This window comes from Apium graveolens, chromosome 8 (assembly GCF_009905375.1).
Source record: "Apium graveolens cultivar Ventura chromosome 8, ASM990537v1, whole genome shotgun sequence".
Lineage (NCBI taxonomy): Eukaryota > Viridiplantae > Streptophyta > Magnoliopsida > Apiales > Apiaceae > Apium > Apium graveolens.
Window position 1 is genome coordinate 68,825,922 of NC_133654.1, and position 27,884 is coordinate 68,853,805.

Sequence of the window (27,884 nt, forward strand, 5' to 3'; positions counted from 1 at the left end):
TTATTCACCTAAATTTGGTTCCGATAAACCATTCGTTGTATCATCATAAATTGGTAAAGGACCAAATTGCGTGGCGTAAGTGTCCCTCTCATCTTCAACAATCATATTATGCATTATGATACATGCTCTCATAATTTTTCCAAGATCTGCTTTGTCCCAAAAGCGTGCAGGACCACGTACAATGGCGAAACGAGACTTTAACACACCAAACGCTCGTTCTACGTCTTTTCGTTGGCTTTCTTGATATTTTGAAAATAGTTTCCTTTTCTCACTTTGCGGGCGTGGTATCGTTTTAACGAATGTTGCCCATTCGGGATATATTCCATCTGTAAAGTAGTATCCCGTATTATAAGTGTTTCCATTGATAGTATAATTTACCTCCGGAGCACGACCTTCTAGCACGTCATCAAATACTGGTGACCGTTCTAACACATTTATGTCATTATTTGATCCAGCAACTCCAAAAAATGCATGTCATATCCAGAGATCAGATGAAGCAATCGCTTCAAGTATAATTGTTGCAACTCCTTTATGACCACTCATAAACATTCCCTTCCATGCTTAGGACAATTTTTTCATTGCCAATGCATGCAATCTACACTGCCCATCATGCCAGGAAAGCCACGAGCTTCACCCATCTGTAATAGACGTTGTACATCATCGGAGTTTGACTTCCGCAAGTATTCACTCTCAAATATCATGATGACATTTGAGACGAATTTTTTTAAGCACTCAATCGCAATACTCTCTCCAATACGAACGTAGTCATCAACAGCATCCGCGGATATTCCATATGCCAACATACACATTGCTGCAGTGTGTTATGCCCAAAAATTGGTATAAACGATATTCAGATTGGGATTGATAAGATAGGCAGAATCGAAGGAGAAATGCCTGAAATCTAGGAAATAATAAGGTTGACTTTCCATAAAGAAGACGGCGCACCCTAAGAACGCGCCCCATTGATTGAGTAGCTAATTAACGGTTGTGGCTATTATCCCCAAAGGTGCGCCCTCAAACATGGTAAGAGGAGGCGCGCCCAAATATTGAAAAGGAGGAGAGGAATTCCTTAATTGAAATCTGTTCTGTGGTGAGCCTTAGGGCGCGCCCTAGGCAAGGAAGGTTCCTTGGACAGATTACTCGGACATGATTGCTTTGATAGACCTACACTGTGGCCTGGACAAAATTAGAGCGAGCCCTAACGATGAATAATTTAGGGCGCGTCCTATGATGTAGAATTATATAGGAAAATATCAAAGGCTGATGACACAGGGCGGTGCCAACATACAGGAATGTAAGGGCGCGCCCTTAACTTCTACTTGGTACAAAATGCAACTCTGATATGCTACTTGGACGGACTCTTTGGAAGATTCAAGGAAGATGGAGATTATTATTACTAACCTATTTGATGCAGGTACTCTATTGAAGAACTCCTTCCTGTAGCATATCTACAGGAAAGGCGGTGTCTGTGGTCAGAGACCTCCAGGGGTATGCCTGGACTGAAGGCCTCCTCCTGTAGTCAATGGGTGTTCTCATTGGGGATGCGGGGTGAAATCTAGTGTGTGCTTTGGGAGCTCTGTCTCTGTAGTCAACGGGTGTCCTCGTTGGGAGACTTCGGAGTATCCTGCACTTTGCACCCAAAAGCTTGGGATCACTTGTCCTGCAATCTGGTAGGGGCTCCTTATCGGGGGATAAGGATGCGTCCAACATTTGGGGTGAACCACGGCTATACCTGCGTCCACGGACTAGAGAAACAGCTGGTAGCGGAAGGTTATCCTTGGCCAGGGAGATGCCTCATCCGTGAAGTCTCGAAGCCGCAGACGAGCCTTGGGCCTTTGCGGTTGGGCCTCATCGGCGGACATTCCTAAAGCTAGTAGAAGACGGTTTCCAGTGGGTTTCCTACTGGGCCTCGGGATAAGAAATCTAAGCCCATTAGGTTTCTTGTTCCCCAAGAACTACGTGGGCTTGATTCCCTATAAATAGGGATACGTAGGCAAATTGCAAGGGGTCAGAAGCGAGAGCGCAAAGGAGCTACCACTAACCCTAAGCAATCTCAGCCCCCAATAATCATCACCACCAAACACTGTTCATCTTTTCCGACGAATACTGTTCATCGGATTCATCGGTTACTGTTCACGTTTCCGACGAAGAACTGCCATCACAGATCTTGTTTCCGGCTATTAACCTCAAGTTTTGTTGTTCCCAAATTCCTCCGTCAACAAATTGGCGCTAGAAGGAGGGGCTAATCAAGATCTCCATCTGGGAGGAAGGATGTCTCAATATCATGATGGAAGTTTTTATGATGGAAGTTCTGAAGAAGATTCTGATCATGGCTATGAATATGAATCCTACGTTCCGCCAATGACTGATCGTCCCACGCCAGACATTGGGGGACAACCACCTGTGTTCATCAGCAACGCCGACTTGTTGGAACAACTGTATCGCATGGGCGATGCTTTGAATGGTTTCGATTCAAGGTTGAGCACTGTGGAACGGCGCAAGGCCAGGAGGGGTCTTCGCCACAACCGAGCGACTCATGCGCCTGGAAAAGCACCTATGACTGATAGGGATGCCTTAGCCGGCCATGGCCGCACTGAAGGAGGGCGTGTGCCGATAACCCCGCGATGCCTGGACTATTCTAATGACACGTCCCCAATCATCGAGCTAGTGGAAGAAGATGCTGATGGACGGGAAATTCTACAGACAGACACCCGGGGAGCCACCCATCCGCACCCGTCTGGACGTAGTCTCGAGGAACGCCGACAGGCGGAGTCGATGCCGGAGAATCAGCAACGGGCCTTCGCAGCTTTGAAAGATCGCTTGGGGATCCGCTTGGGCGATGATGATTTAAGAATGGTGTTACTTGAATGGCAGAAAGAAGATGATCGTAGAGATGTGACACCCCATGTTACAATGCGTGTGCCCCTGAATTCCCAGGAAAATCGGGAGCGGCACCGCGATCCAACGCGTGTGCCCCTGAATTCCCAGAAAAATCGGGAGCGGCACCGCGACCCAACGCGTGTGCCCCTGAATTCCCAGGAAAATCGGGAGCGGCACCGCGATCATGAGAGAGCTCCTCCCCGCAGATCGCTGGATCGATATGGGCGTGGGTATGGAAACGATCGTTGGAGAAGACCTCAGTGGAGAGGAAGAGGTGGAGGCCGAGGTAGATATTTAGAGGGATACCGTCGCGACAATTACCGCGGTCACCTTGATTCCCGCTGGGATAACCAAGCAGATGGCTATGATTATGTGGAACATGATGATCACAAAAATTTAGGAAACTATGATCGCGGTACGGCTCGGGGCCGCGGCCAAGGTGGAGAAGACAATCAAGGGAGAAATCAAGGACGAAATCCTGAAGTAATTGTGATACCCGAAGACGCCCAGAATACGAACCAGCAGCAAGCCCTTCCCGGAGGGAATCAAGTGGAGGTACCTCCGTTACAGCCCCAAGGTCCGCAGCCTCAAATGCAGACCATTCCAGGCGTAGGAACTTTCAATGTGGGAGACTTAAAAAGGCTACTTAACCACCTGGAAGGCAGGGTGACGGCCACAGCTGAAATCCTTTCCCCATTTTCGGTGGCAGTAAGAGAGGCACAGTTGCCGGCCGGGTATCGCAACACTACTAGCGATCTCCGTTTCCACGGAAACTCAGATCCGGTGGAATTCCTGGGTCGTTTTAATATAGAGATGGATGTGTACCAAGTCCCGGACTTGGCTCGATGCCGTCTCTTGGCGGCAACCTTTAGAGAAAGTGCCCAGCAGTGGTTTCAAAAGCTCGGGCCAGGAGTGATCACCTCATGGGATCAAATGAAGACTCTGTTCTTAACCAAGTTCCAAGCCGCGGTGAGATACGCGCCCTCTGTCACAACTCTTGCCAATGTTAGGCAAATGGAAAATGAAAGCTTGACATCATATTTCAAAAGGTTCAACGCTGAATCTACTAGCGTGAGGGGAGCATCGGACGAAGCCCTGAAAAGCTTCTTGATCGCAGGATTAAGGGTTGGTTCGGATTTTTGGAAGCACTTGCAAGGAAAAGATCCGGCTACTCTAGCAGATGTCTTCGCTTTGGCAGAATCTTTTAAAGCCATAGAACAATCTTTGGCAGAAGTACAACCGACTTCACAGTCGAGTCAAAGAAACAAATGAAGGAAGAGGGATAGATCTCCAAGCCCAAGGTACCGAAGAGATAGTCGAAGCCCGGACCGGGTGAATACAGCAAATACAAGGAGGGGATGGAGTCCTCCCTCAAACTATGACTACAAGACAAGCCGGTACACACCTTTGGTCGCACCTATCGATCATATCTACGAAGTAAACAAAAATAAAGGGCTATTTAGAAAACCTGAAGCTTTATCATCATGGCAAAGCAAAGACAAGAAAAAATATTACGAATACCATGAATCATCTGGGCATAACACGCACGAGTGCCGACATTTAAAAGATGAAATCGAAGCGCTTATCAAGGAAGGGTACCTCGGAGAATGGGTAGTCAAGGAAGTAAGGAAATACAAGGATGGTAGAACGAGGGAAGAAGAAAGACGAGCCCCGCGTGGGTCGAACAATGACACCCTGGAGGAAAGTAAATTTGTCAGGGATGGCAGTATCCGAGCAATCTATGGGGGAGATCCCGGGATGGAATGCAGCAACGGAGCCTTGGCAAGATACGCCAGGGAACCTCGATTCAGGCCTCTCACGGACATTCACAGGTTGGAAACTCGACCGCCCAAAGTTTTTAAGGGCGAGTCCATGGATATTACCTTCAGAGAGGCAGATGCCCGGTGGGTACACCATCCCCACAATGATGCGCTAGTTATTTCCATCCAGATCGGAACCAAAAATGTTCACAGGGCCTTCGTGGATAATGGAAGCTCGGCAAATATCCTGTACTATAATACCTTTAAGAAGATGGGACTGCCTGATCGGGATATGTCGGGAGAAGATTCATAGGTCTATGGTTTTTCCGGCGCAGGAGTTAGAGTCATGGGATCGATTCGGCTTCCATGTACTTTGGGGGAAAGCCCGTTGTCGGTAACAAAGATGCTTGAATTTAAGGTCCTGAATCAGGAATCATCCCACAACGTGTTGCTGGGATGACCTTTTTTGCGGGAGATGAGAGTCATCACTTTAATCCGTCATCTAATTATCAAATTTCCAACGCCAAATGGGGTGGGGAGTATAAAGGGTTCTCAGTATGACTCTCGGGAGTGCTACATGCAAGCTATGAAAGGCTTTAGAAAAGACTCCCATGCCGAGGATACTTCAGGCGTGGATCAAGAAAAAAGCATTGAGCAACCAATCGAGGAAATCCGAGTCCACTATTATGTTGAGAAAGAAGATGAGCATCCCTCCAGTCTGCCCCTAACAATGTTGTACTTGGAAGACACGATCGGAATTGAGGTGTTGGAAGAAGAGGAGGCGATGGACACCATAGTCCAGACAGATTTCAATGGGGAACGGTTAGAAGGGAGATTCGACGCCTTGCAAAGCCTCGAGCAGGATGATGCCTTCCCCCTAAAGGAGCACCCTTATCCGCAAAACATACCAAAGAAGTTGATGCCCCTGCTATGCAAGGCGCGCCTTCTAAAGAAGTCGACACTCTTCCTAAAGGAGATGCGCTCTCTCCGTAAGACAATGAAATCCATGATTTACCTGACCTGGATCCCCGGATACCAATGCTGACGGAGAAGATGGGGCCAGCAGAAGATACAATTGAAATCCCTGTCGATGAAAAAGATCCGAGTAAAGTCTTGAGAATAGGATCCCAGTTGGCGCCAAGGTTGAAGGAAGTTCTTTCAATATTTCTTTTGGCGAACCTTGATGTATTTGCATGGAGCCATTCCGATATGGTAGGAATTGATCCAGAGATAATGTGCCACCGACTGAATATAGACCCCAAGCATAAAGGGGTTCGACAAAAACGAAGGGCCGTAAGCAGAGAGAGAGCTATAGCCCTGGCAGAGGAAGTAGAAAGGCTCCTGGACGTCGAACTAATTTGGGAATCCTTCTACCCAGAATGGCTAGCAAACCCGATGTTGGTAAAAAAGCCCAATGGCAAATGGAGAACATGCGTAGATTTCACCGATCTGAATAAGGCGTGCCCGAAAGATAGTTTTCCCTTACCAAGAATTGATCAGTTGGTCGACGCCACGGCAGGACATGTTTTGCTCAGCTTCATGGACGCATACTCCGGGTATAACCAAATCCTTATGTACGAACGTGACCAGGAGCACACCTCTTTCATCACTGATAGAGGGATTTACTGTTATATCGGAATGCCATTTGGACTGATCAACGCCGGTGCCACTTATCAAAGATTGGTAAATAAAATGTTCAAAAAGCAGATTGGGAAGACGATGGAAGTGTACGTGGATGACATGCTCGTCAAATCAAAAAGGGCGGAAGACCACATCGCCGACTTAGCTGAAATGTTTCATATTCTGAGAAAATATAGGATGAAACTAAACCCGCAGAAGTGCGTGTTCGGTGTGGAGTCGGGGAAGTTCTTGGGATTCATGGTCAATCATCGGGGGATTGAGACTAACCCGACAAAAATCAAAGCTCTGCTAGACATGAAATCCCCCACCAGCGTCAAACAAGTACAGAGTCTGACAGGAAGGATTGCGGCCCTAAATCGATTTGTCTCAAAGTCGTCGGATAGGTGCAAAGAATTCTTCAAGGCAATCAAAGGAAGGGGGAAGGATTTTCTGTGGACTCCTGAGTGTGAAGAAGCTTTTCTGGAGATCAAAAAGCAATTGGGAAATCCTCCGATGTTGGCCAAGCCAGAAGACGGAGAAACATTGATTCTTTACTTGGCGGTGTCTGAATATTCCGTCAGTGTAGTATTGGTAAAGGAAGAAGTAAACCACCAGTGGCCCGTATACTATGTAAGCAAAAGGTTGTTGGACGCGGAAACCAGGTATACCAACATGGAAAAACTAGTGTACACTCTTATTCTTGCGGTACGAAAGCTAAGACCGTATTTTCAGGCTCACCGAATAGAAGTTCGCACCGGTTATCCGCTCCGGCATATTCTACATAAACCCGAATCGTCAGGAAGAATGTTAAAATGGGTCGTGGAGCTAGGGCAGTTCGATTTGGAATATTGTCCTCGCACGGCAATCAAGGGACAAGCAAGCGCTGGCCGATTTCATACTTGAGTTCGATGAAAAAGTTGATGATAAGGCCATAGTGTTGGCAGAACCAACCTCGCAAGAAAGTCATCAGGATGAAAAGAAGCAGGAACTCCCACACCCTTGGTGGATACTATATGTGGATGGGGCAGTGAACAATAATGGGTCAGGTGCCGGGATTGTCTTGATCACGCCGGAGGGGCACCGTTTGATGAGTGCTATCCATTTCATGTTTTATGCTACTAACAATGATGCTGAATATGAAGCCCTGATCAACGGTCTGAAATTAGCTCTGGAGGTAGGGGTCGTGAATCTGATAGTTCGGAGTGATTCCGAATTGGTTGTGAACCAGGTCAACGGAGGATTCCAAGCCCGGGGACCGCGAACGGAGCTATATATGAGATGTGCGCAACACCTACTGAAAAAAATTTCAAACGCCAGGCTAAAAAGTGTTCCGCGAGAAGAAAATAGTAATGTAGATGCTTTGGCCAAGATGGGTTCACAGATGGACAGCGTTCAACTTGGACAAATCCCTTTGGGAATCCAGGAAATTCCAAGTATTCTGGAGGTAGAGGTGTTTCAAATGCAAGAAATCCCAAAAGAAAACTGGATGACCCCAATCCATAACTATATTCAGACAGGAGTTGTACCAGAAGATAAATTACAAGCTCGACGTCTTCGATACCAGGCTGCAAAGTATGTGGAATACGATGGGATATTATACAAGAGGGGGTTTAATCAGCCACTGTTACGTTGTGTGGATATGGAAAAAGGAAATTATATTCTCAGAGAGGTGCACGAAGGGATTTGTGGCAATCACTCGGGGGGTGGTTCCTTGGCATTAAAAGTGCTCAGACAAGGATATTATTGGCCGACTATGAGGGAAGACGCCTTCAATTTTGCCCGGGCTTGTGATCGTTGCCAGCGATTCGCCAACTATTCAAATGCCCCAGCATCCACCATTACCTCGTTGGCGAGCCCCTGGCCTTTTGCCATGTGGGGAATTGATCTCATTAGAGAGTTGCCCAAAGCAAAGGGGGTGTGAAATACGCCGTGGTGGCTGTGGACTACTTCACCAAATGGGCAGAGGCTATGCCGTTAGCCACGATCACGGCAAAGAAGATAAGGGATTTTGTGTTCAATTCCATAGTATGCAGGTTCGGTATCCCCTACAAACTCATCTCAGACAATGGAAAGCAATTTGATAGTAAAGAGTTAAGGAAACTTTGTAAGGACTTAAAGATTAAAAAAGACTTGTTATTCCCAGTGGACTAACAATGAGATTTACAGAAGGGGGGGTTGAATGTAAATCTCAAAACTTTTTCAAGTTTTGAGCAGTTTCTAAGACTAAGTGTTTGAGTGATCAAATGTGTGTGAATTGCTTGAAGCTGATGCAGACAGATATATATTCAAACATAAATGAAATGAGCACAAAGATCTTAAAAACTTTTCTGGTGGATTTGTTGTTCCACCAGAGATGTGTTATTTCAGAAAATCTGTGATTCAAAGAATTAAATCACAGCTGCTTCCTAGTACAAACTAGATGATTTTCTCTTTTGATATTTCTAAACAGCTCAGGAAAATTCATGTCTAATTACTAGCTGCTACTTGGTTTATATATCACCAAGTTTACAAGTGAAGACAAACTGTAAAATACAATTGAAAAGATTCTTCACATGTTTCTTCTTCATTTCTCTATCCAATGCAATCTAGGATAATCTGTAAATCTTTGAATACTTCCTTGTTTGCATCAGAATGGAAATGCTGCATTTTCTTGATTCCTTCTAGAGGCTTCCACATTCCAGTAAGTCTCTGTCAACCCATGTGCCTCTGTCAGCTTGTGAATTGTCACTATCAACTGCTAATGAACTAAGCATCCGTTGAAACTTTCATCCGTTGATGCCTTATCCGTTGAGGCTTTATCCGTTGAAGCTTTATCCGTTGATGCATTATCAGTTGAAGTCTTTATCCTTTGAAGCACTTATCCGTTGATGGATATTATCCGTTGAAGCATTAGAGACATCCGTTGAAGCTTTGTTTCTTATCCGTTGAAGGTCTTCAATATCCGTTGACACTTCTTCACTTATACAAAATTACAAGGCATGAAATATTTACAATTAGCCCTCCTATTTGTGTACATCCATTAGTAGTCAACATGACTGATTATTTCCTAACAACATCTAAGAATTACAGCTTGAAACCAGAGAGTGAAATGTGCTACAATACTAAACTTATTGCTAAGTAAAGCTACTCCTTCAACGGATAGCCAAGATGATCTTATCCGTTGAGGCTACAAACACTAGATTTCTACTTAAGTGTTTTGCTTAACTTATCATCAAACTAATACACATATTCCTAACAAGACTTCGCCGCGGTTTATCATCCGCAGAGTAATGGTCAGACAGAAGCCATAAACAAAATCATAAAACACACCTTGAAGGCAAAGTTAGAAGAGAAAAAAGGAGATTGGCCAGAAGAGATGCCCATGGTCCTTTGGTCTTACAATACGACCCCTAGATCGACCACAGGAGAAACCCCCTTTCTGCTGACTTATGGGTATGAGGCCATGGTTCCCGTGGAGGTAGGAGCGGGATCCCTACGGAGAGACGTGTTTGTCAAGGAAGATGCAGAAGTTAACCAGCGGCTCCACTTGGATCTATTAGACGAAGCCCGAACAAACGCCCTATTGAAGCTTGCTGCATATCAGCAGAGGGTCGCAAGGTATTTCAATAAAAGGGTAAAATCCGTACCGTTCAAGGTTGGAGATCTTATGTTGCGAAAGGTTACGCCTAACACTAAGATAGCTCAGCACGGGGTGCTTGGAGCTAATTGGGAAGGACCGTACAAAGTTAAAGCTATACTCTGGAAGGGAACCTATCGCTTAGAAGATCTAGATGGTAAACTTATTCCTCGAGCATGGAATGCAGAACATTTATGGAAGTATTATCAGTAGGGTGTGGCTGTGTCCCCCTTGTTTTCTTATTTTGATATAATAGGCTAGTAGCAAATAAATTCCTCCTAGCCTGGGGGGGTAGTACATGTGACTGCAGAAGGAAGAAAAAAATTTCAAATAATTTCCCTATAGAGCATAGTAGCCATGGGACTGGTGTAATTTGTACACTAGTGCACATTATCAATAAAAGGGAAAAGTTACTTCAAATTGCTTTATTTGCTTGACATAACATTTCTCATTTGAAAAACATCAGAGGCGCACCCTATGTTGAGGCGCGCCCTGTCTAAAAATTTCTGCTTCATAATCAAGATAAACATAGTAGACAAGGATGAAAGGAATAAATACACATGGCCAGCAAAATAAGCTAAGGCAAAAGCTCCCTAAATTAAGATGCGCCCTTGGACTAATAAGTAAGTAAAGGTATTACCGGTAAGAAAAAGTACGTGTCATTTGCAAAGTGGCGCGCCCTCATATCTAAGCGCTACAATAAAAGGGACGATAACAACTTCGAGATCACATAAAAAGAGATCACCCACAAAACATGATAACTCCGATATCAAAGGGCGCGCCTTGTAGCAACATCAGGCATAATGAACTGACAAGATTTATGGTGATGCGAGGGCGCGCCATCTTGAAAATATAAGTCATGGCCAAAAAAAAATCAAAGTGCCTTAACAAATTTTTATGAATACGAGGAAAGATAAAATTAACGTCGAGACATACATGCAAAAGTAAAGAGTAGCAGAAAGGTAAGTTATACAACTTTGCACAGCATCAAAAGAGGGCTGACTCCTCATAAGTATTTGAAACTTAAGTACAAATAAAGGAAAGGCATAAATCAAGGTGCGCCTTGAGATTGATCTGTTGGAGGAATGGTTTGAAGAGGAACGGTGGTACTAGCTTCAGCGCGTCCTTGGGGATTTCCTCTCGTGGCGCGCCCTCTCCTTCTTCCTCCTCCAGCCCAAGTTCTATCCTCCTTGCCTTGATTTCAGCAGCATGGAGAAAGGTAGCCTTTTTATTGGCAATCTCTCCTCTAGATACTCAATCCTCAAGTTGGCTGCACCAAGCTCATTATGGAGAAAGGTAGCCTTTTTATTGGCAATCTCTAGCTGAGAAGTGAGATTGGCTACCTCATCCTTGAGGAAAGAAATCTCAGAATCCTTGGCCTTAATATCCTTAGCATGCAAAAAGTCCTTGTCCTTGAGGGTGTTTCTCAGAATATTGTTGTCGTCCTGCAGCCTCTCTAGGCGTGCCCCCTCTTCAAGTAGCTTGTCCACCACTCGAGTGGAGTGGATGAATAATTGGCAAGATGCCTTTATAGAAGCACGAGCGGCATCTCCCAAATCCATGGTTTACCACTGCTCCACTTCTTCATCCGAAACATGAAGGGAACCCATGGGGCCAAGAGCGTTCAAGGCAGCAGAAGAGCCAGAAGGCGCGCGCTCTGCTCTATGCCTCTTAGGCGCGCCCTGTTTCTCTGTAAGATCAATTATGGGTCTTTTTGGAAAAGGGGTTGTTTGAGGAATGGGAACAGAAGTTGGAATGGATGTCTGTGTTGCAGGAGCATCTGGATGTCTGTGTTGCAGGAGCATCTTTCTTTGACTTGGGCCTAGGCTTGTCACCAGGGCGTGCCCCAAAAGATTTGGGGATTCTTGGAGGAGCCATTTCTGCACAAAACATAAAACATGTTAGTTAAGCATGACAGTTAAGTATGTTGAACAGAGCAATAAATAAAAGCAATTGATAAAGGCAATATTGATAAACATGTATAAAATGCTACGCCTAAAGTAAAAGGGCGCGCCCTGAGAGGTGGAAAGATTAAATAAACAGAAATTTATATCCAGTATGACAATAAAAAAGTTAACAGAAGAGAAGTAGGACGCGCCAGTAGTAGAAGGGCACGCCTTTAGATTCTACAATTAATGAACCTGAAGGATCTTGGCCTTATAAGGAGCCATCCTCTGTCTCTTCTTCTTCTTCTTCTTCAGCTTCTTCTTCACTGTCTAAGTCAATAGCACGAGAAACAGGAGCACCCTTCCTAAATTTTACATATTTATACTTCATTCCTACTTGGTCAGAAAGAATTCCTACTCGCATCAAGTTGGTCCGGGTGACTAAGGTTTTTAAGTTCCACCTGTCAGCAGCCACTCTAAGGAGGGCTTCAGCTCGTTTTTTGGGCTCGCCCTTAAGAGGTTTGGCCACTGGTCTGTCTGAAAAAGTATATGTAATAACCCCAATTTTTGGAATTTTTTTGAAACCCTTATGAATAGTGATTTTGCTGATTATGCTGAATAAGAAAACTTTTCATACCACACTTTGTAGAGGTTCTTTTATTGTTATTCTGAGATCTTATTAGTACTCTATATGGTATATAAGTGTATGTAAAGATCGTCAGAATCCAAATTCGAACACTTTGATTTTTCCCGAAAATCCACTAGATACCGAAAGAATTGAGTATAAGGTAACAGGATAAAAAGGATTTAAATTCAAGGATTATAAGAGAGGATCATATAAGAAATATAATATATTGAGAAAGGTTTAGGGGAACTCAAGTAATAAGATCCCGGGTATGATCCCTCAAACGATAAATGAGAACGAAAATTAAGCGAACCGTATAATACATAAGCGGTCATTAACCAAATAATTAAGCAAGGATTAGCATAAGAAGATGCTTCCACCACCAAGTGATGACAAGTGGTAAGAGATGAAGTCACCAAGATGATGTCATGCTTAGTCATACTCCACTCACTTTAAACAACCAACAATTCATCCAAATATCCCATTCACTTTATTTTCCACCACAAAAAAATTCAACAAAGCAAATACTCTCCCAAGAACACATAGCTCACGGCTTTTTCATTTTTTCAAGGAGAAAAATTCCAAAAATCAAGTTTCTAGCTTTGTTAAGTTGCAAGGTAATTACCCAAGGTCCCTTATGATTAGATAAGCATATCCTAGGAGTTTAAGCTTCTATTTCTTCATGAATCTCTTCCAATAAATCAAGGAAGAAGATGATGAATAGTGTTTTCAAGATTTCTAACTTTATTTTCTTTGATTTCCTTTAAGATCCAAGCATTCCTAAGCTATCTCAAGGCTTCTCAAGGCTTCTTAAGGCTTCCTAGCTACTCTAATCACTCCAAGGAAGGTATAATCCCTCAAAACCCTAACTTTACTTTGAGCATTAGGTTTGGTTTTGTTTGTTATGGTTCATGAGTGGCATGGTTGTTGTGTATTTAGAGATTGGTTGGTTTTGTGATGTTTTTGGAATGGTAAATCTTGGTAATTAGTTAATGAACTTAAGTAAGCTTTTAGTTCATGATTGAGAAGTAGTATAAAGTGGAAACCTTGAGATGTTGGGGCTGTTGTAGTAGTATATGGATGAAGTTTGGTTGTAACAATGATTGTGGGTTGATTGTGGATTGAATTGGAGTAGTATAAAATTTGGTAATCGCGTAAACATAGCCGTCGTAATGCCCGATTTACTTTAGACTATTTTTGTTCTTAACATCAGGACCCGTGAACTCACTGTTAGGTTTTGACCATTGCCATGATTAGATAGTTCATGTTACGAGCTTCGTTTTGATATGTGGTTCGTTTGAATCCGATGTACGGTTTAGGAGAAACGACCGTTTTAATTAACGGCGCTTCGCGACCGAACCATTACCCCTCGCCTTACTTTGAAACCTTGGTTAAGGACCTTAAATGACTAATTGGGGTATGAAACAATTATGTAAAGTGGATTAGGCAGTTGGTAAGGTGCTCGCGAAAGAATCGCCTTAAAACTCTTAATGGTTAATTTATTAAAAATGGTGGAGCCGAGGGTACTCGAGCGACTTAAGAGAATCGTTGAGCGCAAAGCGAGCGTTAGAGTCTAATTTGTTAAAGTATAGATTCATAAGCGACTTTGGTTTAATTCCAACTTATATGTGGTTTATAGGTTACCAGACTCATCCCAGGACTTTTACCACCCCCAGTCGCTCAGGCAAGTTTTCTACCCGTTATACTGTTGTTGTGATGTATATATGTATATGCATTATCTTGTGATAGATGCATGTTGGTTAATTAGCAAATTTTGCGATATATTGAAGCATGCTGATATGGTATATATATGCATGTCTGTTTCGTAATCTGGTTATCTATCTGTTGATTTCAATACTTATAGTTGCATAATACCTATGCTAGAGATAAGCAGTAGTTGCGTATACCCTTAGTATAGGGGACCTAAAGGTGAACATTTTCTAAAACCGGGAGTCGATGTTCCCGAGTATATTATATATATATATATTTATATATAGATATAGATATAATTTTCAAAACTATTAATCGAATAAGGTTTATTCGATAACTTTATTTTTATTAATGAATATTATTTGAATATTCATTCGAGGACTTATGACTCCGTTTATTCTATTTAATGAATATTATTTGAATATTCATTTGAGGACTTATGACTCTGATTATTTACTAATTAATATTCTTTATTTTATTAAAGAATAATGTGTCGATAATCAAACTTACTTTTGATTATACAAATAAAGATAGTATTTTCGTATAAGTATATCTTTGGTTATTTAATATTCATTTCAAGTATAAGTTTTAAAACTTCTACTTCGATTATATTTAAAAAGATCATCCTTATGGGAATATTATTTAATTAATAATATTCGGATATTTTCTAATATATCGGGACTGATTTATTTCATTAAATCAGCATTACTCCAAACATTCTTAAAAATGTTTTCGAGTCTTCAAAATGATTTTTAAAAGTTAGGGCGGATCCCAAAACCCATTTTTATATTTAAGATCTTCCTTTCGAAGGGGATTTAAATACTCGTTCAAAACCTTAGGGATCCGGCTCTGTGGTGTGTTTTATATTCGCAACAAGGTTGCTGTGTTGACAAAAGAGTTTTTGATTACTTACCCAACTCTCGGGAAGTAAAATTCTGGGAACAAGTTAATCCATTAACAGGCATCGCCTGGGAAATATCGGTGAGCTTTCCTTTCCAACTAGATATGACTTCTTAGTGGAGCCGTATCAACAAGTTTCTACTTGGGGAAAGGGAGAACGAGCTTTACGTTTCAGGGTCATGGATTTCATCTGAACTAGGAGTGGCGTAAGTGGTCGAGTGGCGCCGGCCCAGCCTTATTATATTGGCCCAAATGGCCCGAAATTTCCGCTAAGACGGTCCATTCCTTAGGAGTCCAGTGTTCGGTTGACAAGTAAATCCGACATGTTCTCCTCTACATGTAGAAAATGGTGGGGTTGCACTACTACGACTGATCATCATAAGTGGTCTTCCTGGCGCGGCAAACTCCCGTAATGAGTTCATCATCCAATTGGATATTTCTGTAACACTACCCAGAGCACTTCGATAGAAAGGCTACGGTTGGGTGATTGTTGAGTGTTGGCAGGGTCGAGTTTTCAAAATGATGTTTGCATCAAATGAAGTATCTCGTAACTTTATTTTATTTTGATGATATTTTAAAGATTGATTTTATACAAGTTTTGTCTTGTAGCTTAATCTATGGGATGAACTATTTATACATTGAACGGTGGTAGTTCAAGTAGTATTCGGAAAAGATATAAGTATATTGGAGTATCTTGTAACTTCATCTTTTAAACTTATATCTAGTAAATGATTATCTTGTGCATGTCAAAGATTTTCAGAAAAACGTTGAGACAAGGTTAGATATATGAGATCACCTTACAACGATATTTTTATACAGTTATAAACTGGAACTCTGTGTATATTATACATGTCAGAGGATTTCAAAGATTGTGAAAAGTATATATGTATATATATACTGAATATTTTGCGACTTGGTCGCGTTAAGATATCATCTTGGTTCATTTCTTCCTGACCAAGACTTTTATGAGTACTATGAGAATGCTCATATATTGTTAATTATTATACATATTATTTCGGTGGGCTTGTTGCTCACCCTTGCTTTCTTCTTTCATCACACAACAACAGATAGACAAGATGAACAGGATCAAGCTCCCAATTCGCGAGCAGATAGGAAACGTTCCGTAGTTTCCTGTAGGCGTTGATGCCGTGTAGCTGAGGTAGGATCTACCAATAGGCTAGGCTTTCAACTTTCGATGTACCAGACTTATGTATATTTATGAATTGTAATAATGGAAATGAAATATGTATATTATTCAGAAACCCTTTTTAAGGTGAAATGGTTTATAATTGTGGAATAAAATGACTTGTGTTATTTTTGGTATTCATCTCTGAGACTATAACTTGTGGTGTGTGTGTGTATATTGTGGGGTCACAGTACGCAGTAGTTGGTTGACTGTTAAGATTAAGTATTGATAAGGGAAATGGAACTCGTGACAACCTGGATCCCCGACCCCGGATTTGGGGGTGTTACGGTATAAGGATGAGAAAAGAAAGAAAGAACATAGAAATAACGCAAGGAAAAGAAAGGAAGGGCGCACCCTTACTTGGTGACTTGTTAAATCTTATCCTTATTCTTGGAACGTCGTACAGGTAAAAGAAATTTTCCTTCCAAACTTTTTCATGGCTAAGCTTGCCTGAGGAAAAACCCTTCTTATTGTGCTGCTTGTCCACCACCAAATAGTAGTACCCATGGTCAGATTTTCTTAGATTGAAAAAATAAGCAACTTCAGCCATTGACGGCTGAGGGAAACCAAAGTCCGTATAGAGGATGAACAGAGCCAGGATAAACTTGTAGCTGTTGGGAGAAAGTTGGAGTGGAGCCACGTCGTATAGTTCTATCACTTCCCTAAGGTAGGGATGTAAGGGCACGCCTATACCCAAAGATACCAGCTTTGGGTTGGTTACCATTCTAGGAATCTTAAAATTCCTCTCATAATTAAAGATATGGGGATGCATCATGCTCAAAGGGCACGCCCATATGCCTTCCATATCATAAAACTCCATGAGCCATCCTAGTTGCTCATCTGAACAAGCTGAAGACAGGCCCACACAGAAAAACTTCCCATGCTCCTTCCTGAAACGTTTCTTCACAGCTTCATTGCATGGTTCGAATTCATCCCAATCAAAATCTAATTCACTGTCAGAAACTTCCCAGTGTTGGAAGGGGATTGGAGAAGGTTCAGGGGAGGTGGAAAATTGGAAGGAGTCATCATCAAAGAAATTTTCTTCATCACGTAGAGGTGACGCACTTACTTCAGGCGCGCCCTCAGGAACAGGAGAAGGAGGCGCGCCCTCTGTTTGTTGGGGAGATGGGCTTGGGGATACAGCCCTGTAGGATACTTTAGAGGGTCATGCACCCACGTTGACGCCCCTCTCGACACCCCTATACCTATCGGCATTCAAACTCTCGAACCAGTCATCGTCGTCCAGATTTGTCCTATCTGGGATTGGGGATCTGTCCTTTTGGACCAGCTTCTGCTTCCCTTGTCTACGAGACAAAGGAATGTTGTCCGTAGAAGAACTGTCTGAGGAATTTGCCATCAAAGTACCCTCTTTGGAATCCTGAAGAAGGCGCGCCACCCGGTTCAGAAATTCTGGAGTATGGTGGGCGTTTGGGGGTTGAGGATCGAAGTAAGTATTTGGAGGCGAATAGATCCCCAAATTTGTGAGGAAATTCTTGAAAGGGTGAAAAGGAAAGGACGCGCCCTCGTCTTCCAGCTGTCAAGAAAACCAAAAGAAATTTTGAAGGCGTGCCCTATGCGAAAGAACGCAATACGAAAGTATAAAGGAAGCAAAGAAGATAAGGGGAGGTGTAGGAGAAGAATATTTCCTAGGATCTATGTCAACTCCCTTCTAAAACAAGCCATAAAGAATATTTCGTGAGAAGGCGCGCCATAAAGAAAATCATAGTTTATTCATAAGGATGGGTTTTTCTATAAACAGGCGCGCCTTATTATGGCCGTTTACAGATTACAAGCTAAAGATAAGGCGCGTCCTAAGTTGCTGGCGGATTTTAAAGGCACAGATGGTCATAAATGATGGTTTTTAAGGCATAAGAGTACTAACGATTAGAATTCTCAAAAACATCAGTTTAAAGGTTTAAGTCAATATTTTGGATCTAAATTAGTAAAAATTTGAAATTACACATATACATACACAAATACATACACCATTTTATGTATATCTTCAAGAACATTTAAAGAAGTTGAAGAGACAAAGTAGCATGCAATGTGATTAAAGTGATGGAATTCAGAAAAGAAAGAAGTTTTATATACCTTTTCGAATGGTGAAGAGGATGATCGGAAAAAACTGAGGAAATGGTAGCCCAGAGAGAAGATTCTGAGCAAAAGGTCGTCGCAGGAGTTGAAGTTTTTGGTGAAGAAAGAGAAAATAAAATGAAAAGGGAGGGTAAAAGTAAAAATGAAAATGACTGACAGTGACTCCTATTTATAGGTAAAAAGGACAGCTGTCAAATCTGTCATGTCAATCACGATTCCCGAAGAATAAGGGAAACCGTTTCGAATCAATTCAAATTTTTGGACGCGCCCTCTTGAAGGCGCGCCTTATAAAGTTGACAGCAATTTAGAAAGCATGGAAAATAAGAACATTGAGTATAAAAAGTCCTCTGTCTATTTGGCGCACCTAGTAAAATAAATGTTGGAAAATATGTTTATACAAATTTTAATAAGGATAAGGAGAAAAATTCCAATCCCATTTTCAATGACATGTGGAATTTGGTGGGTAGTTGTTATGCCCAAAAATTGGTATAAACGATATTCAGATTGGGATTGATAAGATAGGCAGAATCGAAGGAGAAATGCCTGAAATCTAGGAAATAATAAGGTTGACTTTCCATAAAGAAGACGGCGTGCCCTAAGAACGCGCCCCATTGATTGAGTAGCTGATTAACGGTTGTGGCTATTATCCCCAAAGGCGCGCCCTCAAATATGGTAAGAGGAGGCGCGCCCAAATATTGAAAAGGAGGAGAGGAATTCCTTAATTGAAATCTGTTATGTGGTGAGCCTTAGGGCACGCCCTAGGCAAGAAAGGCTCCTTGGACAGATTACTCGGACATGATTGCTTTGATAGACCTACACTGTGGCCTGGACAGAATTAGAGCGAGCCCTAACGATGAATAAGTTAGGGCGCGCCCTATGATGTAGAATGATATAGGAAAAGATCAAAGGCTGATGACACAGGGCGGCGCCAACATACAGGAATGTAAGGGCGCGCCCTTAACTTCTACTTGGTACAAAATGCAACTCTGATATGCTACTTGGACGGACTCTTTGGAAGATTCAAGGAAGATGGAGATTATTATTACTAACCTATTTGATGCAGGTACTCTATTGAAGAACTCCTTCCTGTAGCATATCTACAGGAAAGGCGGTGTCCGTGGTCAGAGACCTCCAGGGGTATGCCTGGACTGAAGGCCTCCTCCTGTAGTCAATGGGTGTCTTTATTGGGGATGCGGGGTGAAATCTGGTGTGTGCTTTGGGAGCTCTGTCTCTGTAGTCAACGGGTGTCCTCGTTGGGAGACTTCGGAGTATCCTGCACTTTGCACCCAAAAGCTTGGGATCACTTGTCCTGCAATCTGGTAGGTGCTCCTTATCGGGGGACAAGGATGCGTACAATATTTGGGGTGAACCACGGCTATACCTGCGTCCACGGACTAGAGAAACAGCTGGTAGCGGAAGGTTATCCTTGGCCAGGGAGATGCCTCATCCGTGAAATCTCGAAGCCGCGGACGAGCCTTGGGCCTTTGTGGTTGGGCCTCATCGGCGGACATTCCTAAAGCTAGTAGAAGACGGTTTTCAGTGGGTTTCCTACTGGGCCTCGGGATAAGAAATCTAAGCCCATTAGGTTTCTTGTTCCCCAAGAACTATGTGGGCTTGATTCCCTATAAATAGGGATACGTAGGCAAATTGCAAGGGGTCAGAAGCGAGAGCGCAAAGGAGCTACCACTAACCATAAGCAATCTCAGCCCCCAATAATCATCACCACCAAACACTGTTCATCTTTTCCGATGAATACTGTTCATCGGATTCATCGGTTACCGTTCACGTTTCCGACGAAGAACTGCCATCACAGATCTTGTTTCCGGCTATTAACCTCAAGTTTTGTTGTTCCCAAATTTCTCCGTCAACACAGTGCATTTCTGTAATGGTGATAAACCTTTTCTTCAAACAGCATCGACTATTTGTTGAAAGTATGGATCGAAATTTGACATGGCATTCACAATACGTAGAAAAACATGCCTTCCCATACGAAATCTTCGTCGAAATGTTTGTTCATGGTATACTGGATTCGGTGAAAAGTAATCATTCACTAGATGTAATAACCCCAATTTTTGGGTAATTTTTGAAACCCTTATGAATAGTGTTTTTGCTGAACGAGAAAACTTTTCATGCCACACTATGTAGGGGTTCTGTTATGGATATTCTGAGATTTTATTAGTACTCTATATGGTATATAAGTGTATGTAAAGATCGTCAGAATCCAATTCCGAACACTTTGATTTTTCCCGGAAATCCAATAGATACGGAAAGAAATGAGTATAAGGTAACAGGATAAAAGGATTTAAATTAAAGGATTATAATAGAGGATCATAAAAAGGAATTTAATGTATTGAGAAAGGTTAAGGGAACCTAAGTAATAAGATCCCGGGTATGATACCTCGAACGATAAACGAAAACGAAAGTTAAGCGAACCGTATAACAGATCAGCGGTCATTAGACAAACAATTAAAAGCTAATCAAAGGGATTAGTGGGGGTGATGTCATCCAACCAATGAGAAGAGGACAAGGAGGGGAGGATGACATCATGAGGATGACACAAGCATGACATAGAAGGGAAGGAAGTGTGGTTGAATTATAACCACACAAAATCAAGGTTAATTAATTCATTAACCAAAAACAACACAAAAAATCAACCAACCAAGCAAATCATTTCATTTTCATCAAGCAAAACACAAAAACCTCTTTCTTCCCAAGCTAACTCTCGGCTTCTTTCTTAAAATTTGAAGATCCAAGCTCCACCACTTACTATTTAGCAAGGTAATTATCTAAGCTTCCCCATGGATAGTTACATACTTCCTATAAGTTTAAGCTTCTAATTCCAAGCCAATCTTTTTCTATAAATCAAGGAAGAAGATGGTGAATAGTAACCTTCAAGAAATAACTTTAGTTTTCTTGAATTTTTATGAAAGATTAAGGTGATACAAGCAAGGATCAAGGTTCTTTAGGCGTTCAAAGCTCTTGTGTTGTGTTAAAAAGCTTCAAGGAAGGTATAATCTCTTAACCAAGCTTTGTTATTGAATGATAAGAGCATAATATGAGTATTTTAGTTCATGAGAGGCTTGATGGTTGTGTATGTAGAGATTAGTGAGTTTTGGGATGTTGTCGGATTGGTAAATGTTGTTGTTTTGATTAAAAGAACTTAAGTATGATTAAAGTTAAGCTTAGGCATAAGTATGAATGATTAAATTGAATTGGTTGGGGTTGTTATGATGTGAAAAGGATGGATGTTGGTTGTATGTTGGATTTGAGGTTGATTTGGGATGGTTTTGAATGGTTTAAAATTGGGAAATCGCGTAAACATAGCCGTCGTAACGTCCGATTTTCTTTGGACTGTTTTTGTGCATAGCATTAGGACCCGAGAACCCCCTGCTAGATTATGACCACTGCCATGTTTAGATAACTCATGTTACGAGCTTCGTTTTGATATGTAGTTCGTTCGATTCCGATGCACGGTTTAGGAGAAACGACCGTTTCAAGTAACGGCGTTTCGCGAACGAAACTTTTCCCCTCGCCTTACTTTGAAACATAGGTTAAAGACCAAAAAGGGTTAATTAATGTATGAAACATTTATGGTAAGTGTTTTAGGCAGTTGGTAAGACACTCGTGAAGGAATCGCTTTAAAACTCGTAAAGGTTAAATTATTAAAAATGGTGGAGCCGAGGGTACCCGAGTGACTTAAGCGAATGAGTGAGCGCAAAACAAGCGTTAGAGTCTAAGTTAGTTAAAGTATAGATTTACAAGTGATTTTGGTTTAATTCCAACTTACTTGTTGTTTATAGGTTACCAGACTCGTCCCGAGCCTTTTATCACCCCAAGTCGCTCAGGCAAGTTTTCTACCCGTTATAACTGTTGTTGTGATGAATATATGTATTTGCATTATCTTGCGATAGATGCATGTTGGTTAATTAGCAAATGATGCAATATATTGAAGCATGCTGCTATGGTATATATATGCATGCATATTTCGCATTCTTTCAATATATATCTGTTGGTTCAGTGGATAATACCTATGCTAGAGAATAGCGGTAACTTGCATATACCCTTAGTATAGGGACCCAAAGGTGAAAATATTTTCTAAAACCGGGAGTCGAGGATCCCGAGTAGATTTTGTATATATGGATATGGATATATATATATATATTTATATATATATATATATGGTTATAGTTTTCCAAACTATTAATCGAATAAGGTTTATTCGATAACTTTAACTTTATTTTATTATTGAATATTATTTCGAATATTATTCGAAGGCGTATGACTCCTTTTATTTATTTATCTGAATATTATTTGAATATTCATTCGAAGGCTTATGACTCAGTTTATATTATTTAATAAATATTATTTGAATATTCATTTGAGGATCTATGACTCCGATTATTTGCTGAGGTATATTCTTTATTTTATTAAAGAATAAGGTGTCAATAATCAAACTTATTTTCGATTATTCAAATAAAGATAATACTTTCATATAAGTATATCTTTGATTATTTAATACTCGTTTCAAGTATAAGTTTTAATACTTCTACTTCAATTATTTTTATAAAGATTATTCTTTATGGGAATATTATTTAAATAATAATATTCAGTCATTTTCTAAATATTCTGGGGACTGATTTACTTCATTAATTCAGCTTTACTCCAAACACTCTATAAAGTGTTTTCGAGTCTTCAAAATAATTTTTAAAGTCAGAGCGGATCCCAAAACTCATTTTTATATTTAAGATCTTCCTTTTTTAAGGGGATTTAAATACTCGCTCAAAACCTGAGGGATCCGGCTCTGTGGTGTATTTTATATTCGCAACAAGGTTGCAGTTTTGGTAAATGAATTGATTACTTGCCCAATGTTCGGGAAGTAAGCCCATCTAATTGAGTCGGCATAAGCGACAGGCCGAGGTACGGTCTATTAATGTGTAAGTGGCTGGGTGGCAGTCCATCAACGCGTAAGAGGCCGGGTGGCGGTCCAGCACAAGGTCCTTATGAGGCCAGGGTGATGACCGGTGGGGGATTCATCCATCTACTAGTAGAAAAGGTTACTTATTGGTATCTTTGCCTGATCAGCAAGATATCTGGTTTATGCCAAAATTCTTTTCCTTTCCAAAATTCATTGGATGTTTCAAACTCTGTTCATACTTTACATAACAGAGGTTCCAGGAAATGTTTAAAGAGATATATATGTGGATATATATATATCGGGACTAAATAAAGTATCTCGTAACTTTTTTTCATTCAATAATATTTCAAAGATTGAATCTATTCAAGTCTTAACTTGTGGTCTCATCTATGTGATGTTTTTTTTTAAACTTATAATACTTTGAACGGTGGTAGTTCAAGTAGCTTTATAAAGGATATAAGTGTAGTGAAGTATTGGTAACTTCATTCCTTGTTTTTACTTATATCTAGTAAGTAATTATCTTACACACGATAAAGATTCTAGTAAGTATCCATTTAGATACTTATATTATTGTTATCACTATGTATTATCTTGCGAGCTGTAAGGCTCACTCTTGCTTTATTTCTTCATCACACAACAACAGTTAGGAGAGATGGCCAGACTCCAGCAGACCCAGCGCAAGCGCGTGGGAAGCGTCCCGCGTCTTCCCGTTGATGTTGTAGCTGCTATAGCTGCAGAGGTAGATCTATTGTAGATCAGACCATCTACTTTTGAGAATCAATTATGTATAATTATAACTTGTGGCAGATAATGGCAATTAACTGTAAATTTATCAAGAAATCATTTTGGGTTGTAATAACTTTTAAATTGTGGATTCAAAGACTTGTACTTATTTAAATTTCATCTCTGAGACTATAACGGGTTGTGGTGTGTGTTAGTGTGGGGTCACAACATAAGGTTATTATTATTAATTAAGTGAAGTGATATTGTGGAAAGAAAGACCGTGACGACCCGGATCCCCGACCCCGGATCTGGGGGTGTTACACTAGACATTGATGCCCTACTTCACGGTTTCTGAATATACTTCTTCGAGGCACGGGCCTTGAGCTTTGACCATAAATTTCATGATAGAGTTCGAGACGACGATTATCTTCAGTATCATCGAAGCAAAACTCATCAATAAATTCTTTAGTTAAATTTTCTAGTGTTTGATCCATATGAAAGTGATTTCAAATAACTGATACAAGTCATTTATATAAAAGGAAAAAAAGAATATATTCTTAGATAAACATTTCCTTCCAACGACTAGATTACGAATAAATAAAAACAAACACTAACTTCCAATGGCTACATTACAAACAAATAAAAACAAACACTAGCTTCCAACGGCTACATTACAAACAAATAAAAACAAGCACTAGCTTCCAACGGCTAGATTACAAACAAATAAAAACAAGCACTAGCTTCCAACGGCTAGATTACAAACAAATAAAAACAAACACTAGCTTTTTGCCATAATTTTCTCAAGCATTTTAGAATGAGCTTACCGTTGAGCATCATTCATTTTAGTAGTATCTGCCAAAATGACTTGTAAATCCATCTCAGTTTGTTTTTCCTCAATTTCTTTTTTTCGAGTCTCAATTTCTTTTGCTTAGTGTCATTTATTACTTCCATTATGTTCAACTTTCTGTATGCAGAAGCATTTAAGGCTTCAAACTCATCAATTGCTTCTGCCGTTCTTGTCTTCCCTTTCCCCTTCCTTTTAGCCACTTTCACTCCAATAGGACGAACCGTAGATTCAACAACATTCTCACTTGTTTGTGTATCGTTATTTCCTGATGATGAGTAAGCTCCAAAAGAGCTTATTTTAGTTCTTTTCGAACTTTCAGTAGTTGAGGGAGGTCTCCACTTGGGCTGTTCATGAAGCTAAAAGTAATGTGGTTCAAAGTTAGACTTTTTCTTGTACGTAGTTGTATGAAGTGAATGAGCTGTTTCAATTATATTGCTCATGTTTGAACCGCTTCCGACTAGTTTCTGGGCCTTTTTAAAACACGTTCCATATTTTTGAGTACCTTCATTTATTCGTTGCCATCTTTTTCTTATAGCCACAACTCCTCTTTTGATGACACTGGGATTTTCTTCCACACAATATTGCTGAATTCGGTCCCAAAACGCATCAGCTTTTTGATCTGTACCGACCAGTGGGTCAATTGATACATTCAACCATGCACTTATTAAGAGTTTATCTTTAAACCACTTCCACTGTCCAGTAATTTCTCGAACATCTTCGGTTTCCTCGTAATCATCATTAAGATCGATAAATTTTGAATTATTAAAGGCAGGCACTTGTGATTGCGGAGAATTTTGAGTAGGTGACTGTTGGGTTTCAAATTCTGGATTTGAAAATGGAGGATACGAAAATGGAAATTGAGAATTTTGAGGATACGAAAATGGAAATTGAGAATTTTGAGAATGTGGAAATTGATACCGAGAATTCGGAGTTTGAGAATTAAAATTAAAATTTTGTGTGTTTAGAAAATAAGGATTTGGATATGGATATGGATATGGAAATGGAGTGTTTGGATTTTAAGAATTTGTAGGAGGAGTGTTATTTGGATTCATCTTTTAATCTAATTTTTTTGAGAGATGAGAAGTATGAATAATAAGAGTGTGAAAATTATGTATATATAGGTGTATAAATATTACCGTTATAAATGTATACGTTACAAAATATTAACGTGAGGCACGGGTCTTGTCAACTTTTTAATATATATAACAATAAAATAATTAAATGACAGAAACCGGGCATGCCCGGTACAGAGGCCACACGCTCTTTTTTGCAAATTACTCTAATGCATTAGAGATGAAAAAGCAAGTGGCCATTTCCATTTTGAAAGTATCGAGGCAGCAAATGGCCTCCGGAGGTGCTTTCAGTGTGAGGGTCCTTTTGGCGTTTTTTCTTGTTCTTCATAATTACCAAGTCTAAATACATGGCCGAGAGTTCTTCTAGCAATTAACTGTCTCCTGACAAAAAAACAAATAAATTTGTCCATGTCAGTATGTATATACACATATGTATTGTAAAGCTCGTGATAAATACGAGCTTGTCTTTGGAGCCTTAAAACATTAGTCAACATCTTCCAAAGGAGGCTCCCCTGCAAAGAGATTTACATTGTTAACCTGGAAGGCCTCCTCCCGGACCTCTCATGTCTTAAATTTAATGCTGCGTGTCCAAGCAAATCTCTTTATTTATACACTGATATATATCTTATGCTCTGGTTCCTTCGAATAGATGAATAAATATTGTATCACAACCATCCAGACACCACTTGATCTCTTGTCATACTCATACCTGCCTTTGCAAGTTTATCAAAATGAATTAAATTTACGCTATTAACAAGGCTTTTGTCTGACCCAATGCATCTTTTTTGAAGGCCTCGTCGATGAACGGAACTAGGTTTGTAATTTGTAACTAAAAAGAAATAATATTTATTTTTTAAGATCACTGCAACTCCGTAGTAGACCCTGCGGACTGATTTCCCATGCTCCAAGACGGCCTGGAATTAGGATTTGATTTTCCACTTCCCCAGTTACAAGAATTTAGTTTTATGACGTCATCTAATTAGGAATCTGAAAATCTCATGTTTTTGAACATCCAAGAATTCCGAGATGGCCAGATTGACCATACATAGCAGCTAAGGCATCGAGTACAATGCCAAAGTACATGTTCCGGATCTTCTGTGAAATGTCCACAAACCTTGTGATAATTGTCCGGTAAACGTTGTGGGGTTGACTTGATTTCTAATAGAAAACAAGGGATGCCAAATGCATGTGATTGTTTCTCCATAGAAATTTATTCAAGTTTCAGGTTTTTTCAAGTCAAAATCCGAGAACCAAGAGGTTCTCTTGGCGCTCGAGATATTACAAGGAGCAAGATTTTTAACTCCCTTCTCACCTGCATGAAAACATATCAACTCTTAAAAAAAAAAGAGATTCGGATAATATATCCCAAACTAATAAATTAGTTTACAAGATATATTTCATTTTATTTAATAATTATAAATATGTTCAAAGGTTAAATTTTAACTTTTATATAACTCATATACATACCATTAATTTATATATAGTAATATTTATCTACTTAAATTGACTAAAAGATCCTCAACATTATATACATGAGATAATAAATTAGAAATTAATTTTAAGTCTGAAGAAATGTAAGAGCTAGTTCCCTTTTACATGTTTATACCTCAATTAGAGTTTCCAAATTATTAAGATTAATATTTTTAACTTTTAAGTGATCATGATTTGGTGGTTGGTATGCTTAATTTAGCACTTTGTTTCCGTAACTAGCATAATAACCCGTGCAAGGCACGGGTCACTATCTATCTAGAATTTTTTTATGTATCATGTAATTATAATGTTTTAGAGCAACTCCAACAATAACCTTATATATGTTCTTGAGTTAAATTTTGACGAAATGGAGATAAAATTTATCACCAACAAGCTCCATGTCCCCTCTATAACATTAGGAGTTTCGAATGTTTCCTCACTTTTAGGAGTGAATATCCCCTCAATTATTATTATATTATATTTTTCTTACACGTTATTTTATATTTAATGAATGAAAATAATAAGTGTACGTTTAAAACGAAACGATTAAATTTAATTTGTACAATGTCGTTAGTATGT

The 27,884-nt window shown here is 40.3% G+C and overlaps 1 pseudogene; it reads right to left on the reverse strand.

The window, feature by feature from the left end:
- Positions 1 to 27,039, reverse strand: LOC141679673 (uncharacterized; annotated as a pseudogene).
- Positions 27,040 to 27,884: the final 845 nt, after the last annotated feature.